Source organism: Serinus canaria, chromosome 4 (genome assembly GCF_022539315.1).
Source record: "Serinus canaria isolate serCan28SL12 chromosome 4, serCan2020, whole genome shotgun sequence".
Taxonomy (NCBI): Eukaryota; Metazoa; Chordata; class Aves; order Passeriformes; family Fringillidae; genus Serinus; species Serinus canaria.
Window position 1 is genome coordinate 31,603,152 of NC_066317.1, and position 19,671 is coordinate 31,622,822.

The window sequence follows — 19,671 nt, forward strand, 5'->3', positions numbered from 1 at the left end:
TATCTGTTATGACAGCTGTAGGTTTTTCTGTTTTATTCATGTTACCCAAGGCAATTTAGGTCATTTTAATTCTGAATACTAAGAGCCAGCAGAACAGAGGTGAATAATGTGTTTCTTAGCTAAACTAGTGAGACTACAGACATGATATCCAGTATTTTGTTTTCTTGCATAGTACCTCCAGTCTAGACTAGGAGATGTCTTAACTACTGAGCTAAGGTAGATGTTTTTGCTCCCTAGGTTCCCTCTACAAGCAACTGGAGAGAGGAAGATTCTTTAGAGGTTAATCCAAGGAAGATTATGTTTAAATTCCTTAGTAGTATAGTAAGTATTTTGAATGAATAGAAAAACACTAGGAAAAAAAAGTTTATTAGTTTGGGTGTCCAAAGTCAGATGATATGAAAAACCAACTAAACACCCCTTCCCAAACTCACAATAAAAAACACCATAGCATTTTTTCCCAGAATACTATTTTATTATAGTATTTTCCTAACTTTTCACATAAGTTGAATTTTAGTGTAAACTACAATTATATAAATATTTTGGTACTATTTCTCAAAAAGAAGTCTTCCTAAGCTAATGAAAACAGACTCAGTATCTGTTATCTGTGGTTTTGGAAGTGGTGATAACTACTCACTGGCACACTAAATATCTCAGGAAACCCTGCAATTAATTTCAAATTCTTGGCTTCCCTATCTGACATGGTATGTCCCCTATTTAAATTAATGCCATAACCAGGAATACACCAGTATCTCAAACAATGTAAATTAACATAGATCCAAGTAAATCCAAACTAGATGAGAATACAAATTAGTTGAGGTAATCTTAATCGGACTGAAGTTTTAAATAGTTTATTTATAATTTTTCATCCACTTTCCTTGTGAATTTTGTTAATACCCAAAATAGGAAACTATCAATGAATCACACAGAACTCCATCAGATAATCCCCTATTGCTGTTAGTTATTTATTCAAGTGCTGTGGCAGTCGTGGATTTTGCTTGGGGTTTTTGTCCCTTGCTTGTCTCAGCATCTTTTTTTTTCTTATCATATCTCATGTCTTATATCCTGTGTCCTGTGGTATCTGAGAGGAAAAAAAAAACTAGACTTTTTTTTCTTTTTGAAGAGTTGAAACTAAGGAAAATATGTTGACACTGATGCAGTGCTACAACAAGTCTGAAGGATGAGGGAGACACCAATGGTGACAAAATAAGGGGTCACCTTTTCTCTGGAATGATAATTTTAAATGATACCCTGGTGGAACACTGTAGAGTAACTTGGTCAAGACCTGGTGGCTACTGAGCTGCTGTGTAAATGGAAGGAGTTTATATTTGAGAAGCTTAAGGAAACCTCTACAAGAACACAGAAAACTGAGGAAAGGAGTACTCAGAAAGAGATTAGATGCTGGATATAACACATGTAGTATAAATGATGAGTTTGCAGGTAAAATATGAAAAAGAAGAATAATAAGTAGAGGAAGAAAATAGCAGCTAGTATTACAAATGCATAGAAAAGGATGATGTGAGACAGCTGCAGCTGGAGAACAGTTTGAAAAATGAGACCAAGTTAGATGAAAGAGGAAAGAGCAGCAGGAGTTTATTTGAGGCAGAATAAGAGCCAGAGGTGAACACAGTGGAATCTGCTATTCATCCATCATTGTAGATTTGACAGATTCCTTCTAAAGTATCAAGAATATGCCAAACTGTGAGGCCAATGAATTATAATAGTAAAGGTTTTCAAGTGTTATTTTTCTTGTATTCTTTTAACATAAAAAACCCAAAACAAAAATGTAGGTGGAAGGGGTGAATAAACTGTGATAATAGACAAATGTCTGCAAAGATAACATTACATTTTCAAGATCTTCAACTATAGACAGGTCTTCAGAAACACAACACAGTGACTGGATGGAGTCCATTTTAGAGAAAAAACACCTTCAGGTTACCATGACTGCAAATACTGAAAATCAAAGGGAGCAAATTTGCACTCACTAGGCAATTGCCATCCCTACTTCTGAAACACAAAGAAAAGGGGGAAAGAAAGTCACATGACATGTTGCAATAGATAAATGATCACGAGGGAGGCGTATTTAACAATAGCACAATATCAAAGTAGGTTATAACTGTTCATGGAAGAATTGGGCATAGATGGTTGAATATAGTCGAAAAGAAATAACTGCAAAGTTTACAAAGTCCAAAAACATATCTGGGAAGATCAATAAACAGAAGGAAAGGAACTACATGAGTGAAAGAGGGTATTATACAGATATTTGAAACCTGGTGGGCTAATCACTAACAATAGAAATCGATTGTTAAATTTTAAAAATTCAAGAAGCAGTAGAAAAGTATCCAAGGAGGAAAAAGCATTAAAGAGATGAAAAAATCCACACACAAAAAAAAAAGTAATGAAAACCTACTAATTACAGAATTTTTCTGGTACAAATTATTTTTTTTAAAAGGTTGACCAATTATAAAATCCTGTGGCAGGATTTTTAAAATTTTATTACTCACATTACCAAACCAGTAAGAGATGACTCTACCAGATTCAGTTTTGGTAAAAGTTAACTGAGATGGGGTGGTTGAAGATAACATGGGTTTAGTCACAGTAAAGCAATTATTTTTTTTTAATTCAACGAGTGGAAGAAACATGTGATATAAAGTCTTCAAATTCAAAAGATAATATGAATGCTCAAGAAACTGCAAATTACTTTAGGCTAAAGAAACTCTATAAAATAGGAAAAATTTATATGCCTGGCAATCTTAATAAAGGTGCATTATACTGCCTGTAGTGAGTTTTAATTTTAAAATAATGTTTTATTCAAGTATTACTTTTATTCTTTTTAACCTGGAAATAAGCATTTCAGGTCTTATCTGATTCTGTACTGAAAATTCATTATGTGACTCACAACACTTTCTTCACTTTCTCTAATACATTCTTGGTGGTTAGCTATTGTCAGTATAGCTTCAGACTTCTTCCAATTATTTAGAAAAGCATGCTGTTGTTACAAATGCTAACTACATATAATTTCTCACTATTCTTAAGTGGGACCAATTTCTATGACATTTCAGGATAATCATATCTTAAGCCTTTCTGAGGTAAACTTGAATTTTAATTAAGGACTCAAAACCATGAACTTTCCAATACACAGACTGAGAGCTTTAGATTTAATGCACTTATTTGATGCTGAAAGGTGTGAGAGGGTCAGGAATGAAAATACAGATATTGTGCTAATGCTGGCAGTTTCAATTCTGCATCTGTTGCCATCTCCATATTGCAGATGAACTCTGATAAATTATACCAACTCATAATTTTAAAACAGTCTCATGGGTATCTTTTTATTATGCATTTTAGTATGCATCTGCAGTGACACAGTTCTGCAGTTCCCTTTGCAAAGCAAATGCAGCAGACACTTTTTCACTGTAATTGTCATGTTGTACATGAGTGCTGCATCAGGATTTGAGGAAAGCTGGTAGGAGTATCCTTATGATAGTTTTCAGTTAATGTATACTTTGATTCTGAAAGTCCAGGCAGAATATGTAACAAGGCATGGAGACTTATTTAATTTGTTTCACACAAATTCATAGGGAAAAAAACCTGAAAAATATCTCAAAAGGTCAGATCTTCTACTCATCCCACAGACAGCAAGGATATATAGAAGATTCCATGCAAAAGAACACACGAGTAAAATTCTATATGATTTATGATAAACTAATAACTGATGATAATTTTTAGCTGTGATAAACAGTATGATCAAAATGGGAAAGATATAATATTAAAGAGGAAATATAAACATTAAGTAAAACAATGTTTTCATAGAATTTGGAAAACTATTATTTTCCCTGGTCTAAAGCTCTTTTTTCTTGCTAGCTTTGATCACGTTTTATGAGAAAGTCTTTTGGCAATATTTCATGATTCAGTATTTTCAATATGAAGTATTTAACAAAAAAACCAAATATTTAAGTATAGAGAAAGTTTTGAGGTCTTGTATTGTTTTTATTTGTGTGGTGTTGAATAAGAACAGAATATAAAATAAATTACTGGAAGCTTTCTTCTATGTGTATATATCTATTTATGAAGAACACATTCAAGTTTACACCAGAGTAAAATATAATCCTAAAGTCATTTAGGACAATTATCAGTGGATCTTTCAGATTTTAAATGTTGATTAATATAAACCCATCCAAATACATGCAGTATTGGATACCACAAAGTTGATCTGTCCATTATAAATATTATAGTTCATACTATATTATTATTCATCATTATTTCTGTCACATCAGAGTTTATGATGGAATTAAGTGATATTTATGTATTTATTGCTGTGCTATTTCATTATACATCATTGAGTTTTATGACATTTCTTAAGCAAATTAATTATACATGTTCTCCCTGCTTCCCAGTCTGAACACTTATAACCAGGGGCCATTTGAATAAATATCCATACATATCCTGGACTGGAAAGTTGGATTTGAGATACTTTTGCATAATTTTGTAATTCCATTAAAATATGAACAAGAAAATGAGGGAAGAACATCTGAAATAAAAAGAAGCAGAAACAGATTTAATCATGTTACATGATACATAAACTAGTATCTTGAGTTTATGCTCCAGTGTTAAATGCTGTGTTAAACAGAATTATGAAATATTTACTTAAACCACTATTTTTTGGTACCAAAATACGATATGTTTTTAATATGTGAGTTACCATCACATAGTAGTTTTAAATAATAGTCATGTAGGAATTAGTTTATCCTTAAAATAATTATAGCTCATATTAAAGTGATTCTGCAATAAGTGACATGATACAATAAAAATCATATTAAGAATAATTAGATGAGTGTTGCAATGAAAAATGAATGCTACTTTTATAATCCTTCCCTACATTTAACTAACTTATAAGGGGAAACATTTCAGTAGTAATGACAGAATTGCAGTAAGATGGAATACAACAGTTAGAAAAAGTAACAACTATAAAGGGGATGTGGTGGTGCACAAGTGTATGAACATTTGACACAGCACGAGCATCAAAGACAACACTGAGCATCTCTATTTCTCTCAAAACTGATTTTAATAGATAAAATGTAACAGAATGGTTATATTAAACCAATGGTTATATTATTAACAAGGGTCATATTAAATATCACCTGATGGTTTATTACACACCTGGGTTGTTTGCAAAAAGAAATAGTATTTAATGAAATCTTATGTTTCATGTTTGCTGAACAACTTAATATTCTATAAAGCCTTCTGCTCAGCCACTTTCAAGTTTCTAGAATAGTCTTTCCATGAAGATAAACCAGAAAAATTGTGTTCAGTTTTCAGCAAGGAGCTGACCATCCATGGCTCTTATCACTTCTGTGTGAAATGTTGGCAAATAGGATGAGCTGTAAGGGTCTGGACAAGTACTTCCTTTCTGCTATAATATTTTGTGTGGAAAATTACAACCATCTCCAATTTTAAAAATGACATCTTGGTTTTTTTCTTTTTGTTGTTAGCATTGTGCAAGTTTTGTAAGAGAGAAAAAATAAGGTGAGATTGCGGGAATAGAGGGATTGATTTTATTTATCATATATATACAAGTACATATTTGTGCTTGTCAGTGAACTGCTTTTATTCCAGGCATTAAAAAAATGGATGGAGGTGGTGCCAGAAATACTAAATATGTTTCCATTAATACTTAATCACATAAAGGTAGATTAAAATTGCAACACTTTTTATTTAAAAACAAAAATGGAAAAAATTGAAAAAATTAAAAAATATTGGTGGTAAAATTTCCTCTGTATTTTCAATGCTGTTGATGCCTTTTACATGCCCAGATAGTAATAGTGGAATAAATTTTATGAAATATCCTCTTCTGGGGAATATAACAAATACAAATATATTGCATTAAACTGAAATTTACACTAATTTTCACTGTCAGGTACTTGTAGTTACATGAGCACAACCACAGTCCTGGCCGTGAAGTTCTACATCAAGATCTACATCTACTCTACATCAGGCAGATAATTTCCTAGATGTGAGATCAGACTAAGTGCTGGGTTTTGTGCTTTACTTCTGTTTTGTCACAGAAATCTGACAGAGGAAATGTAAGTGTTGAAGAGTAAGGTTAAAAAGTAACATTATTCACAATGCTCAAAATGAATCTCTGCACAATGACTTGGTAACCATGGACACAAAAATCTCATCTGAATGTTATCTGGAAGATGAAAGATTACATCTAGGAAATTTTTTCTAGTGTTATTTGTTCATTGGGAGCTAAAGATGGATCTCCTTGAAATTTGGGTTTGATATGATGCCTTAAGTTTTAGCTTTTATATTTTCTAGGTTCTGTACTGCATTAGTATGTAACTCTGAACTGCATATAAAGTTTTAACAAGTTCTCTTCACAGGTTGGTTGGACAAAACAATCCTTTTCCAGCCTGAGAACCAAGGACACTGTTGCAGCTTCAGGCCCAAAAGGAATAAACAGCAGCAAATTGGGGAGAGCAGTCTGGGAGGATTGGGAATTCATAACCTGAAGCTTTGTCCATAATTGGACAATGAACCCCAATATGTAAAAAAATTATAAAAAATTATAAAAGTGTGAAACCTCATGATGGGGTGTCCATCTTGGGTGGAGCCACGGCTGGGCTCTTGCAGTACCCAAATGTATCCTTTGAAGGCCTTTTAATAAACACCTACTTTATTCCTGTAGCACTGTCTGACCTCTGCTCCAGGTAGCCTCTCAAGGCATCAGACACACAGAAGACTGAGTGTCACAGTGGTTGCATGCATAACTAGAGGTGACAACAGCAATGTCTTCATTGATGTAAACTGCTACTTTAGTAATTTTGCAATACTAAGGAGAGTGAATTGGTCACAGTCTGCCAGGCTCAAGGTAATATCTTTTGTAAAATGAGAATTTATTTTGATGCATTTAGGATTTTAAATTTTTAAGAAAAATTGTGAAGAAATATCGTTATTGGTGAAGCAAATTTATAGTTCTGCAGTATGGTTACTTTGGAAGATGTAATCTGGTTATAAAATTGACAGGTGTTTTATAGGCTGATAAGAATTTGGCAAACAGGGTGATGTTTCTACATGCAATTTATTGTCATGATCAGTGTAGAAGATATGCAAATGGAGCTCAATTCAAATGTAATCTCCAAATTCAGGTGCCAGAATTTGGTCTAAAATGTCCTTTTGTTCATATATGTGCCGAAGGGACTAAAAATCTCTTGCCCTGCCACAAAACTTATATTCAAGTTGCATTAGCCAAGACAGTTAAATTTTAAAAGGACAGTATTTGAACCTAATGGTTGTTATGACAGTGACGGGGTAAAATCCCCAGCAAGCTTAGGCAGGTAAGCAGTGGAAACTGTTTAAGCAGAAATTTCCCATTCTCCATTACTCCTCACTTTCATAGATAAGGTATCACAAGGATCATGACATCTCCCTAGGATATTGAGAATATTTTGCAATATATATATTTAGCACATGATGTAAAATACTGATCCTTAGCATTTTCAACACAATAGTCAAGGAGCCTCTGCATCAAACACAGTAAAAATTTGAAAAGTTCCTTTCCCCCCCTTTTTTTGTCATTTGAATAAAAAATTTTGATTTTCAAACATAAAATAAGAGTAAAACTATGTTTAAATAGCTTTGTGGTTCTACCTTGAACAGACCAAAAGAAAAAACACCCTGAAATTTACTTACCTTTGCAAGTAAATTTCTCAGTGTGCAAGTGAAATTATGGAAAGAATTTCAGGCGAAAATAGAACATGAATTGGTTATTTTTATATAATCAACACTACATGTCATCACAATGCACCAGACACAGAATTAAACAAAAATTGCAGAGCATGATAATGTTTTCAGGTAAGATTTAAATCAAGAAACTGTTTCAATGCAGTGAAAATGAGAAGGAGAATTTTATATTCACTGGACATCTCTTTTTTATAGAACTTTGTGCTTAAAAAATAAGTCACTACTTACTCATAGCTGGGAGCTGAGTTTAAATTAAGTAGCAGTGCTAATTTTAGGGACCTAAAAGAAAAAGAAATGAGATTTAGTGTAGACTGGAATAGAAAAATATGTATTCTTATATGTATACATAATTTTGCAACATATGAGAGGCAAATGTGCTTGTGCAACTGGGACTCATTTTTCTATGACAATAAACCAGCTTAAAATAACAATGAGCTCAACAAGTAATGACCAAGTCTTTGAGGATGACAAGACCTATTGCTTCAGGCACAAGCTTGAGCTCTAAGAGGAAAAGAGATTTGTCTGTTGTTTTTTTCCACTGTTTGTTTTTTTCCTGCAGTGCACAAGGAAAACAGAAAAATAAGCAAGTATGACTGTACCTTTCTAGGAGAAGCTCCACTTGCTTAACAGAGCACAAGGAAATGCACCATTTGTGGTAAAGGGAAAAAAAAAACCTAAAAAGAAAAGGTCCTAAGTAGGTTTAGAGGCATGATTTATAAGACAATAAAAATTCTTCTGGAAATAGCTTTGCCAGAATTTTGGTAAATGTGCTAAAGAACAAAGGAAAAACTACTCAGCTATAAAGTATAAATATTTCCTACTGTGAATTATGAAAGCTTCATGTTTGCCAAAGGAGTAAATATTTATGGAATATTATTTTAAACTATATTTCTCACATAATTATTGAGGTGTACTAAGGCACTGGAGAACCACTCAAAAAAGGAGAGGCTGAGACCAAGGACTGGCTAGCCCACAAAAGAGAAGGTTCAGGAGGAGCTTATCAGTGTACAAATGCCTAATGGGGTCAGAGAAGAGACAGGAGCCAGATCCAGACTCTTCTGAGTGATGTCCACATGAAAGGATGAGAGGCATAAATTGAAATGTAGGAAATTTTATTTAAACCAAGAGAAAAAAACTTACTTTGTTTAAGGGTGATTGAACACTGGAAGGGGTTGCCTAGGCTGGCTGTGGAATCTCCATCCTTAAGTCTGTTAAATACCTGACTGGACAGGGCCCTGAGCAACCTGCATTTGGGCCTTGCTCCAAGCAGAACGGATGAAGTAGAAAATCTCCTTTCCAATTTCAGTGATTCCATGACACATTTTGTATTACTGTTTATGAATAAGCATTCTGAAAAAGAAATTGTTCTGGCAGAAAAATGTAGAATTTACTAGTCTTCATTTGTCATACTTGCCAGTTAGATGAGTTGCTTGCATTCTTTTTTTTTCTCTTGCCTGATATTGGCCTTGCCCTGCCAGTGATTGCCATGACAGTGAATTTGTTTGACATGTCATTTGATTTACTCTTGCAGTAAGCATACACAAAATATTGTACTCTCTGCACAATAAACTGTGTCTCTTCTGGGAGTTTTGCATAGCTAAAACATTTGGCAAAGGACCTCGAACTGTCAGAAAAAAGTGTTGTTCTGGAGGACTTGGTTTTCTTCTGGACAAAATCCTCCTATGAACAGTCTGTTCAACAAAACCATGGCTTCATACATATATGAGAAAGGTTGGATCTCCTCCATAAAAAGGTCTCCATCTTATCTAGCATTTTGATTGGAAGAAAGGAGTGGTTATTCTGACACAACCTGCTAAACTATGATAAAACTAGAGATTCATTGACAATCAGGAATAGCATACTATACATAAAACAAGATGTAAGAATGCTTTTTAAATACCTGAGGTTGACTTTGTATTCAATTTTTATTCACTCAGTTTTTATCACTGCTCAGTCTTAATTCAAGAATACATTTGCTTTCAGGAACAGTGTTTTATAAACATTGAGTGAGTTTAGCCCTAACACAGCAGAAAAGTAAGTTTTAAGATAGAGTGAGCATAAGCTACTAGGCTAGACAAGGAAAACATGATATTTAGATGAAAGCAATGCTTCTGTTTGACACAGACTGAGAAAGAATGAAAACAGACATTCTAGTCATCCTGGAGACACAAACCTGATTCAGATTTTCTAGCAGACCTGGATTCTTAAGTGTGTATGTGACTGGTAGGAAATCACATATTCCTTCACATAGCACTTTGCCTGGTACATCTCTCCCATTGTTTTGCAGGTCAATGTGTGACCTCGGTGTGTCTTATGTCAAGAGAAGTGCTTATATAAAGTAAATGGTTACAATTCAAAGTAATATTTAGCAGAAAAGGCTACTTTATCTAAGCAAATGTGACAAGGCATGTGCCCAGCACATAAATGTTTGCTCTGTTACATTTTTAAAATAGTGGCCGATACAGGTCAGCTAAGAATATCAATATCAAACAATTCCTGTTTTCTGGCACAGGAGATACATCTTAAGGTAGAGAATGCTGCCACTGAACAGTATGGCCAAAGCCATGTCATGTTTCTAAGCTGCCACTCTCTTCCCCACACAGGTCTCAGCAGAGGCTGCCCCACCATGCACTCCTGCGCCCTTTGTGCCTTCATCACTCTGGACACACCACCGTGTCCTACCCTGGAAAAGCCCAACTCCTAAGATCTCCAGAACCTCACCCTTTTGATTCAGGTGAGCTGCCCTAAGTGTTTCAAACTGAAACAGAGACCCAGTTGGGTGGTAGAAGGCCCTGGTTGGTCATGACCTTGGAGAGGCTCCCCTTCTTGATGCTCTCCCTTCTCAATTAATGTTGTCCTGTAGAAGCACGTGACCTTTGAAGGATGAATGGGAAGGTGTTGGAAAGCAGTCATCTTCTACTCTGTGGCTACCATCACCCTTACTGATGAGCCTTGCAGTGGTGTCAGCCTGCAAGGCCAGCTCTGGTAAGAAAAAAGTGCCTTAAAGCATGCTTCTGGGAAGGTGCTGGGTTAAAGCAAAAAGATAAGGATACCTGCAAGTTCTGCTCACAAAATGGCTTTAAAATTCTAATACTAAAGCAGTTTGGATTGTAACAATGGAATTACATTAAAGATTGATTTATTATAGTTCAAATTCTGGCTGCCAGAGGATGGAAGAGCTACTTTTCACTGAAAAAGCAAGAATTTGCTTATATATTTTATCTGAATGATGTAATAAGAATGACTTAATAACTACAGACTGAGAAAATGATATATGTTGGCTGTGACCCAGCCAGGTTATTCTGTTAACTGAATTAAACCCTGTGTTAAAATAGATCCCTTTTCAGTTCCTTTTACATTATAGAAGTATTCTGAACATTCTATAAGTGCCCATTCATTACATTTACTGTCAATTCTTCCACGTGAATAATTTACAGCAAATGATCTCCAAAAAATCAATACCAGACTCCTGAATTTACAGAGCTTTTGGATATGTAGGAGCAAAGCTTTTATATTAACTAGAAATAGATCTAACTTTTCCCCTGCAGTGTAGAAAAGAAATCCCAAAGATAAGAAATCTTTCTGAGTCTAAATAATTGTTAGTACTTACCAGTTATTTACTAAAATTCAGTGTGCTGTCCTAGCATTGCCACTGGCATTGATGTCCTTAGGAGGATGGTGAGGTGTGGTGTGTGGGCATTTTCAAGGTCCTTTGCTACATTCTTATGATGTTTTCTAGTGGGAACTCTAGGAAAAAATGCATGGATAAAATGCATTCTTTTCCATCATGATACACAAAATACTGCCTCCATGTGCAAATAAGCACTTACAGCCATGGCCTGGAATGCAGGCCATGTAACTCTCACTTATGGGGAGTCACTCAGTAACACTGCCACAGTTTGTAACTATTTAAAGAAAAAAAAGTTGATTATATTACTTCTTTTATCCATTTTTTATGTTTAATTTTTTTATGTTTTTATGTTATGCCCTCAAGTAAGTAGTCCCTTTTTTCTTCCCAGTGCTTGAAGCATTCCTAGCATTATTAGCTCCAGCTACCAGGGATGTTACCTCAATGATTTGTGAGGAGGCCTCTGATATCTTCACTGCTCAGTGCTTAGCAAGGCATGAGATTTTTGGTCAACTACCCATGTCAACTCCCAGTTTCTGGTTGCCCATGTCAACTACCAGTTTCTGGCCTCAGGTTGGAGTTGTAGCACCAGCCAAGGAAGTCCCACATCAGACATGAGACACAAGCTTGTAACAGGCTTGTCTTTCTCTGTCAGACAGAAATCTCCAACACTAGCTGAGGAGACCTTGTGCTCTCCACCTTCCTTAAATGTGTGTCCTGTGGTGTGATGCACCCATCACCTTCATGACACACTTTCCAGAAACTGCCTGTACTGACTGCCCTTCCATCATCTCCTATACCTTGAATTAAGCACACAGACACATACACACACAGAGACAGGTGATTATCATGTCTGAGGAGAATTGCAGGAAGTCAGGTACTGGATGGGTGAAATTCAGCCAAGCCCCCACAGCTTGTCCTCAGAGCCAGAGGCTCCCAGCCATGTGTAGTCTACCACCTTTTTTTCACATAATTCCTGTTGTCATTAGTGCCTTCTGGCACTTGTGTAAAAAATATTTTTTCACCCTTATGCTTAAATTCTTGCAGAGAATGCCTCCCTGAGGAAGAACTTTCAGTTTAGAGAAAGGCACGCAGCTCTCATACAGCACTTACAAGTGAGCTGCTCAACACTGGCTGCCAAAACCAGCATCCTGCTGCTAAGCTCAGTTCACTGAATTTACCAAGGGAGAGAGGCCAGGCCAGGGAGATTTTTACAGGCATTCAATAATATGGCACAGTTTGTGCCATATTATTGTACCATATTATTTACTGGATTTGGTAAACAACACCTTAATTAAGGCCTTTCTTTAGTACTTAGAATACCTATAAAAAGGGGAGAATTGTTCATCTGCTATTTTGGGTCTGTTGTGCCAGCCTTAATGACTTGTTTCATAAATTAGTAGTCGTCCAAGCATGCACTACTGTTTAAGTATATATTAAAGAAAGAAAACTTTCAAGTGACTCACAGCCATAAAGATGAATACCCATTTAGTTTGTTTAGTGACAGGGATGTTAACCCCAGCACTCCTTTCCTCCAAGCTCTTTGTTTCTACATGATGTTTGAAGGCTTCTTCATTTAGAATATAAGTTCCTGCAGAAATTAATTGTAAGATCTTGCATATTATAAGAAGAAAAATGGGGATTTTTTCATCCTTCCTTTCACCTTGAGACAACAACATAAAATTTCAGTTTAAGCTGTAGTCTGAGAAGGGCCCAGATATTCCACTGCTTGGAAGGCTATTAGATATTTTTTAACATGGGGCCTCCAACATCATGTTGGATGTTTTAAAGGATAAAATTTGTTCTGCTTACCATTTCAGAAGCTGCACCAACATAATATGACATCTAAGAAGTAGCTGAATAGCTGCCAGTATTTCTGAAGTCATAATGAAGCTGTAACAAGTCATTCAGACACTGCTCTACTTAATATCTTGCACTGGCCAACTATTTTCTAATCATTAACTGAAATTTGCTGCCAGAGAAAAGAGTTCCCAGCTGTGTAACTGATTCCCAGGAATCAGATACAGACAAAAGTAACTCCGTGTTAAAAAAAATCACTTTGCCCATTATCATATAGCTAATATATTGATTATATCTTTTATATCTGTCTCTATTTAAAATTATATATCTAATTCTTACCAAAAAGTTAATGAATTAAAAAGAGAAGCTGAGGTGTACCCCTCTTTAGGGTAGTACAATTGGTGCATCAACAGTAACACATACAAGGAATTACTTCTACTTCCACAATTATAACCTTCACAAACTTTCCTGGGAACTTTAAAAACAAAGAAAATTAAATATAGGAGAAATGTTAATCTAGTACTTGCTCTTTCTCTACCTGTCACATCCTAAGCAGAATGAGAATTTTGTGTATCATCTGCAGTTAAATAGGTTATTTTTTTGTATCTGAATGAGTTCATTCTTAGAAAAGCAGCTTTTTCTTTCCAGCCTGCAGCAAGAAGGAGCGTATTATGCAAGCATGCAATGAAATGTCTTTATCATCTAAGGCTATTCATGCTAGAACAAATAAATTATTGCAGTTGTCTTCAGTGAAAACTCAGCTGACCCTTTGCCAGCATAACATCTATTATGCAGCTCCCAATTATGCTTCTGTAGACTTGATTGGGCTTTTTATTTCAGATAATAGCGATAAAAAACTTAGCTTTCACATGTGAAAATTCTTCATTAATCAACTCTATTTCTTAATAATTCATTTGCTACTTACATAAGCATTTACAGGCTAAAAAGCAATGTTTTGGTTGATGATGTTATTTCACCCTTTGTGGAGAACCATTCCCCTGAGTCATGCAGTATTAATTCTGATATGCGTGAATGCAACAATATAAAAAATGATGTAACAAGAAAAATAATTAGTACCTTATGCTTTATGCCCCATTTGAATAGTCAGAGTGTAAAAATTTAACCAGGGAATGGAAAAAAAAAAACATTTATGAGGCAATTGTAACAAGCAACTGTTCTTATTAATGTATCAGTTTTCATTACTCAAGCAGTACTAGAAAAGAGAGATTTTCCAGTGTAATTTAATTAATTAAGACATATAAAAAGCTATTTGTAATAGAGAAAAATATATGTGTTTAGAGAAGATTGAAAAAAATAAACGATGTGTATACTGGGATACATAAGAAGGCTGATTCTTCCAGAAGAAATTGATAGAAAAGAAGATGAGTGTCCAGTGTGATTAATCTGTAGACATAAGAGACTAGAAAGAAACAGTCACTGCAATATTTAAGAAATTTAAAGGAAACATTTGAAAGCAACTAAATGGTAATAGTCTGCCGAATCATCTTTGGGTGTAAAACAAATTTACTTAAGCAGGGGTGTGAATATATTAGCAGGAAGGAAAACAAAATACCTATTTGCATTGAATTAGGAGCCAATTATTAACTAAACTAATACCCATGGTCAGAAAAATATAATCTTTGCACAATAGAAAAAGAGATGGTCTTGATGAGAAGATATTGGATGTTTTAGGTGGGGAAATGATGCCTCAAGTTTTAAGTTTCTTGTCTTTCAGATTCTGTACTGCCTAAGCCTGTAGCTGTGAGCTTCATATGAAGTTTTGGTAGGTTCTCTTCACAGGGTAGGTAGACAAAACAATCCTTTTGCAGCTTGAGACCAAGGACAGCCGTTATAAGTTTCAGGCCAAAAGAGATAAACAATGGTGAATTGAAGAGAGAAAAACAAGGAGGATAGGACTTGACTTCATAGCATAAAGCTAGAACTGGACAATTAACTCCAACATGAAAACGGACCAAAACTTATAAAAGCGTGAGACCTTGTGACCAGTCATCCATTTTGGGACCATTTTGTGTCCATCGTGGGTGCAGCCCTGGACAGGCTCTTGTACTGCCCAGGGTGTATCCACTGAGGCCTTTTAATAAATACCTACTTTATTCTCTAGTCTCCGTTCCAGGTCAGACTCTCAAGGCATCGGTTCTTGAGAACACGAATGTTCTCAGGAAGAACTAAATGATCAAAAATGCAGAATCAATATTCAGGCTGACATACAAATGGTTACTTCCAGGCATGCTAAGAAATGTAGAAAATGAAATCTAACATGGCAAATATTCCTACCCCTCTTCCCTCCTCCCTTACATAATATCCTCTACATTATTTTCATCAATTACACAAAATGTAATTGATGAAAATAATGTCAGCAGATGGGTAAGTGTTAATATTCTCTCATGGGAGCTCTGATCTCTGAAAGGTCTGAAAGGAGGGACACCACCAGCCAGCAGGCTGAGGGAAGTGATTCTGCACCTCTGCTGTGCTGCACTCTGGTGAGACTTCACATGGATTGCTGCATCTAGTTCTGTTGTGCCCAGTGCAGGAAAGACAAGGACCTACCTGTTAGAGTGAGTCCAGAGCAGGGCCACAGAAACAGGCAGAAGGCTGGAACACCTCCTATGAGAAACGGCTGAGAGAGCTGGAGCTGCTCAACCTGGAGAAGAGAAAACTCTGGGGTGACATTATAGCAGCCTTCCAGTCTCTAAATGGGGCTTATAAGAAAGATGGAGACAGATTATTTAGCAAGGCCTCCAGGAACAGGACAAGGGGCAATGGTTTTAAACTAAGGATGGGTAGCCTCTGATTAATAATGAAAAAATGTTTTTCAAGGAGGGTGCTGAAGCACTGGCAGAGGTTGCTCAGAGAGATTGTAGATGCCCCACCCCTTGAAACCTTCAAAGTCAATTTAGATGGGGCTCTAAGCAACCAGACTGAGTTGAAGATATCCCATGTAATTGCAGATAACTGGTTCTAGATGACCTTTAAAGGTCCCTTCCATTCCAAACCATTCCATGATTTTATGACAGAGTGCCTGGAAAGTGAGGGGTAACCTTTATTCTAGTCCAAGCAACTGTTCTTAATATTCTTCCTATGACTGGTATTACAGACATGGGTATAATAATTCTAACAGCCAAAATCCTCCTTTTCATTTTTTTATTGACTGCACTGTCTTCTATGAGGGGATTTTAACTGGATAATATTTCAACTTTCTTATTTTGGCAGTGGGTTTTTTGTCTTTTTTACTTAATTTTCTTCTCTATCTTGCTCACAAGGACTCTGGGGTACTCTGATTATATCTGAATAGTAACTGTAGCTAATAGTTGTATCTTTAAGCAGAAACTTGAATTAAGCATTGCCTAATTTCAAAGCTGTTTATATTTTTGTGATCTGCCAAGTGTAAGTTTACAGGTGAAAAAAAAGACCTGCTACAGCCTGGATCACATAAAGTTTTCATGCAATCACATTGTCTCACATTATATTTTATTTGTAAATGAAATTGGTTATGCCCCATGATTACTCTCTCTGAGGGATTTCAGCTAAAGAAAAATAGGTATTGTGTTGACACAACTCCACTGAAGTATGCAATGATTTGAGACATTTGAAGGTGCAACTGGGAGACTGCATTTAAATTCACTTGAAGTACAGTCAATGTAGCCTTCAGGCTGATGAATATGGACAGTATATAGGCCACAGGACACAGTAAATTTGCATTGTTTAATTGCCTTCTGAATCCTGGCTATATATAATTCATTCATTACTGAGCTGCAAAAGATCTGTTTATATCCCAATATTAAGAGCAATTATACAAAAAAACTCAACAAGCAGGGGATTATGTTACATCCACTTCGTTGTGCCACTGGCTTAACACTACTTTGAATACAGTCTGATTGAAATTTTATTTACACTATCAATGACTCTTTCATTCCAGCATGACTTTGCATTGGTGATACATTTTCCTACTGTATTGAAATTACCTTTTTAGAAGCTGGATGAATAGATGCAACCAAGTCCACAAGACTGGAGGGGGAATGATTGCAATTAGCTTCACATTTGCATTACTCCAAAAACTGTGCACTTCTAAAATTCATGGGGGGCTATATTTGACAGGAAGATTGAAGCAATGACTGTATGTTCTACTGCCTTGTGTATGGTCTCAATAGAAAACAATCAATACATTTGGGCTTTTAGGGAACACGAAGCAGCCAAGAATAACACAGGCAGGGGAAGGCAAGAAGAGCTCCTTTTCTTCACCTCCTCTGCCCCCAGTAGCTGGCTCAACCAGTTCTAATCTCAAGTAAGTCAGCAGAGCTCAGGTCTATGCCAATACGTGACCAAACAGCCTAACCATGAGGCTGAGCTGTATTCCAGGGTAAATTTCTCTCCTGTGGAAAATCCTGCTTTTCAATTAAGAGGCTTTAGCGTTCATTGGAGCAAGAACTAGAGCCTGCACATGAATCAACCTTTTGTTTCTTCCCTCTCCTTTCTCTTTGTCCCAGTGACTATTTCATTACTTTCTGCTGGGGTAATTAATTGAATACCTTCAGCTGGAGAAATTCAGAGCAAGAGAGATATGTCCCTGACTATCTGGTAACGTTGCAATTAGGGCGCTCTGCTGAGATGGAAAATACTTTCATCAAAATGCAATCAGATATGGAAGAGACATTAACTGAGTCCCAGCTGAGCACCCTGTCAGCTCTGCAGCTGTGCTCTGAGGCAGGAGTGGACACTTTGTGGGTTTTTTTGCAAAGGTTTCAGATTGCTTTGAGCTCATCTGCAAGGTCCTACCCTGGAGGTCTAATCTCTGTATCCTGCTGTCACTGAGATGCATCACGGAAAAGGGGCAGCTTTTCTGTAGGCATTTCTGTCACCCTGAGCAGCAGAAATGAGGGCACTTCAGAGCTTTGCTGGGTGCTTTGATTCTATAAATTCTGACTTCATCCAGGGTGTGCCAATGCATCTTGCTGAGCTAGAGGAGGAGCTGCAGCAATATTCTCTCTCACAGCACACAGCAATGTGCTGGGCATCATCCTCCTCCCCATACAGAGCTGCAACTCATTGCTCTCTGAGGTTCCAAGGTTTACCACACAACATACCACTGCAGACAGCCATTTCCTATTTCATTTAACAACTTACTGAGCTGTGTGGCCAAGTTCAATGGGTGATCTTACACTTTGAGTTACCATTAGATTTGCCATTGCTTATCTGTTTTGGGAAAACTATTCATTCTGTGTCTCAACAGGACACCAGAGATGCATATGAGAGATGTGTAATTCAGAAAAAATTATGCTGCCAGAAAATTCAAAGCAACTCCTGTTCAATCTGTATCAAACAGACTTATCAAGTATCTTATTATATATTTAAAGGGAAAGAAAGAAAAATTAGGTCAGAAGCTATGATACCTAGTCAGAACAATCTGCAGAATCACTGTAAAATGCATATGTGAAAAGCACAAGCAAATCATGTCCTGGGGAGCAGAAACTGATTAAGCTTTTACTAGTCTGTTTAATGCACTGGTGACCTGATAGTTTGTAGATCCTCCATTTCCCTTGATGTTTAGCAGCTTTGTATTTTAAAAAGTCTGAATAAAATACAATAAACCTTTCTGGAAAGGACCAGCCCATAAGATTGCTTTTTCAGTTTCTCCCTGAAGGACTCTTTCCACGTCAGTGTGCTTTCATGCTTGTCAGTACATGACTGTCTGAAGGGCTCCTGCAGTGCTGAAAGTGACAAACATACATCTCCATGACTAAACCTCACTGCTGGTCAGAATATATCATTCCTTTTCCTGTCTATCATTTTTGTGCCCTGTGCCTTAGAAACACTTTGAAAGCCACACCTTGGCTCTCTGCACCAAGGGGCTTCCAAGAAGTTTCTTGTGAATTTACATCATTCAAATGAAATGGGAATGAGCCTATACATAACCACTGAGGTTATACACCAATAAATTTTATTTTCCATAGATTTTGTTCCAGATATTTTTCTATAGATATTGGCAACCAGACTTAGAATCTGGCTACATAATGGAGCCCTGTAAGAAATAAATAAGAAGCAGATTGGTCAGCTGTGAAGTTTTTATAATTTTTCTTTTATACCTTATGAGTGCATTTTTCTTGGAGGCTATAAAACCCATCACCAAAAGTAAATCTGTTCAATGTTATCAGAAACCTGTCATAACTGCTGAAAGCTCTGCTTTAGTTCTCTTTTCTTTAAGTCCTCTTTATGTTTTATCTTTCCCATAAACTTACCAACAGAAGACCAGAACCTTCCACAGGAGAACTTGCTGCACTTTTAATTTAATTTAGTCTAATACTATTGGCTTAGAGATGATATATTTTTTTTGTACTTTACAGAGAAACAATGGCTCCAAACTTTTCAGAGCCTAAATTGCCCACAGAATCCTGTCCCTGATAGGTGACTAATTGCATAAATTGTGTTTCGCAAAGTATCAAATTTTGGACCGTGATGAAGAACATGAAATACTATTTGAAGATCAA

At 36.2% G+C, this 19,671-nt stretch overlaps 1 long non-coding RNA gene across 1 annotated transcript; it reads left to right on the forward strand.

Annotated features, from left to right (window-relative positions):
- The first annotated feature begins 235 nt into the window (after positions 1 to 235).
- Positions 236 to 19,589, forward strand: LOC108961192 (uncharacterized). The gene is made up of 4 exons (XR_001989368.3): positions 236 to 321; positions 10,344 to 10,474; positions 10,604 to 10,725; positions 19,528 to 19,589. It is a non-coding gene; the product is annotated as an uncharacterized LOC108961192 (long non-coding RNA).
- The last annotated feature ends 82 nt before the right edge of the window (positions 19,590 to 19,671 follow it).